This window comes from Marmota marmota, unplaced genomic scaffold (genome assembly GCF_001458135.2).
Source record: "Marmota marmota marmota unplaced genomic scaffold, marMar, whole genome shotgun sequence".
NCBI lineage: Eukaryota > Metazoa > Chordata > Mammalia > Rodentia > Sciuridae > Marmota > Marmota marmota.
Window position 1 is genome coordinate 1 of NW_026010422.1, and position 3,096 is coordinate 3,096.

At 45.2% G+C, this 3,096-nt stretch overlaps 1 long non-coding RNA gene across 1 annotated transcript; it reads left to right on the forward strand.

The window, feature by feature from the left end:
• The first annotated feature begins 6 nt into the window (after positions 1–6).
• On the forward strand, positions 7–1,971 carry LOC125614917. Its single transcript, XR_007345494.1, has 2 exons — positions 7–186; positions 679–1,971. It is a non-coding gene; the product is annotated as an uncharacterized LOC125614917 (long non-coding RNA).
• Positions 1,972–3,096: the final 1,125 nt, after the last annotated feature.

Here is a 3,096-nt window from a genome sequence, read left to right on the forward strand (position 1 = left end):
TCAAGAGCAGAAATTTCCACTGACCAGCACACAAGAAAAAGAAATAGCTGAACGGGTAATAAGAGCCTGCCGGGTCTGTCAATTGGTTAATGCTTACCCCTCCAAGCTTCCTACAGGGAAACGCCTACAAGGGACCAGACCAGGACAATCCTGGGAAATAGACTTTACTGAAATTAAACCAGCAAGGTATGGACTTGAGTATCTTCTAGTTTTTGTAGATACTTTTTCAGGGTGGGTTGAAGCCTTCCCCACAAAAAAAGAAACGGCTCAAATGGTAATCAAAAAGATCCTGGAGGACATCTTCCCGAGATTTGGCCTGCCTAAGGTAATAGGGTCCGATAATGGACCGGCGTTCGTGGCCCAGGTAAGTCAGGGATTGACCAGGACCCTGGGGATTAATTGGAAGTTACATTGTGCTTATAGACCCCAGAGCTCAGGACAGGTAGAAAGGATAAATAGGACTATTAAAGAGACCTTAACAAAATTGAGCTTAGAGACCGGCATAAGTGATTGGACTATGCGCCTACCTTATACACTGTTTCATGCAAGAAATACTCCCTCAGTCTCTTTATGTAATCTTACCCCCTATGAAGTTCTCTATGGTACCCCTCCTCCAATAAGAGACCTAACCCCAACTTTGAGACTTAATGATTCCTTCCATACTCCCTTGCTTGACAGACTTAAAGCTCTTAAAAAAACCCAGCAGTACCTGTGGAAACAGCTGGCTGCTTCCTGCCAACCTGGAGACGAAGGGACCCCACACCACTACCAAGTGGGAGACTTCGTCTATATAAGACGACATCAGGTGTCATCCCTGGAGCCTTGCTGGAAAGGAACCTGGTGGGCATGTGACTCAGGGTTAACTCCTTGCATTTCAGCCCAGATATTTAAAAACTCTGTAAATTACTGTGTAATGGTACAAATATTTCCCAAAGTGCTCTATCATGATGCAAATACATTTGAAGATCAAATAAGGGGATATACCACCCGATTCTGCCTGGAAACTGTGTCCCTCACTTTAGCCATATTATTAGGAATAGGAGTTGCTACAGGAGTGGGTACAGGAACCGCTGCCCTGGTCCATGGGTCTCAACAAATGGTCCAATTACAAGCAGCAATATATCAGGACTTAAAAACATTAGAAACCTCCATCACAGCCTTACAAGAGTCCCTAACCTCTCTCTCTGAAGTTGTTTTACAAAATAGACGAGGGTTAGACCTCCTCTTCATGAGGGAAGGGGGACTTTATGCTGCCCTAAGGGAGGAATGTTGCTTCTATGCTGACCATAGTGGGGTAGTCAAAGAATCAATGACTAAATTAAGAAAACGCCTTGAGGAGCGACGACGAGAGAGAGAGGCTCAAAAAGGATGGTTTGAGTCTTGGTTCACACAATCCCCCTGGCTGACTACACTCTTATCAGCCCTAGCTGGTCCTTTAATAATCCTCATGTTATTGTTAACTGTGGGACCCCTGTTTACACAACCGTGTGGTCTCCTTTCTCCAAGCTCAAATTGGACAAGTTAAACTTATGGTAATAAGACAACAGTGTGTCCCTTTAGCAGACACAGAGTGTGATACCCCTCAATAATCTGTCACTTCTTAGATTAGAAGTACTCAGAAAAAGAAGTGGGGAATGTAAAGGTTAAATTTAAGTTTTGCTCTCCTGTTAAGTTTAAGTTTTGCTTTTCTGTAAGTTTAAGTTCTGTTTTCCTGGAACCCGAAACTTATGTTAAAAACAGTCACTTATGTCAAAATGTACCCTGACCCAACACCCCCTGACAAAACGCATGATTATTCTGTAATGGTTATTTTGTAACAATCCCACCCTTGCACCCTAACTGCCATATGAACTTCCCTGTTTAAACACTGCATAAAAACTCTGCTTAAGCTGTGCTCAGGGCTCCAGCTTCTCTCAGGAGAGCTCTGAGCCCCAGCATGCTGGTCCAATAAACCCCTTTGCTTTTGCATGAGACAGTCGCTTGGTTGTCCTTTCCTCCGACGTTTGCCCGACCCTAACACTAGGAATTATCCCATCTTCACTGAGATCCATGCCAGAAAGGGGAGAGGTACATCACTGCATGGTGTGCACACCTGTAATCTCAGTGGCTCAGGAGGCTGAGTCAGGAGGATCTTGAGTTCAAAGCCAATCTCGCCAAAAGGTAGGCACTACTTAACTCATGAGACCCTGTCTCTTAATAAATACAAAATAGTGCTGGGAATGTGGGTCAGTGATTTGAGTGTCCCTAAATTCAATCGCTAGTTACGACTCCCCCACAAAATGGGGAGAGGTACAACACAGCTGCCCCAAGGAATGAAGTTCACAGGATGGGTCAATGAGAAGTGCAGGACAGCAATAGCCTCCTCCCACCGCCATGGTCCAGGTCCCAATGTATTGCAGGGGTAGCACTGCAGAGCCCACAGGACCTGTGGCCCAGAGACAGATAGGACCTGTGGTCCATAGACAGTGTCATAGTTGGGCTGCCAAATGCAGAGGCAGTCTAATGAGAATCAGGCTAAATTCAAGCTGAGAGGGAACTGTGGGGACACACCCATAATAGGGACTACCTTCCAAGAATGAACACCCTAGGAACCAGTCCATTATGGGAGGGTAGATCTCTTGATCTGCCTAGTACACAGAATGTGACTCTTACAATGCAGAGTTATGTCACTGACTGCAACCACTAGGACAACCATGGCCCAGAATGGTTTGAATAGATTCTGATTAACTTTGCACCCAGTAACCTGGGTCTGATATGACCAGGCAAGCAGATAAAGACAGTGGATCCCAGCATGGTGCTGCAGAAAGAATTTGGCATTGAGGATTTGTCTAGATTTGTACAATACACTTGGCCAACTGCACCAAGGTGCTAAAATTGTCCACATTTTTTTTTTCCCTAGGAAAAGCATTAAAGTAGGACACTGCTATTCAGACACTATTTTCTGGTGTGACTGTTGGGGTGGACACTGCCAAGAGATGTCCCAACCTGGCACAGCCTAATCTCCTCAGTTTCTGCTCTGCAGAACACTGGCTGCCATGTTCAAAAAAGGCCCTGGGGAAACTTAAAAAATACAGAGAGGGCCAGATTGCATATCAG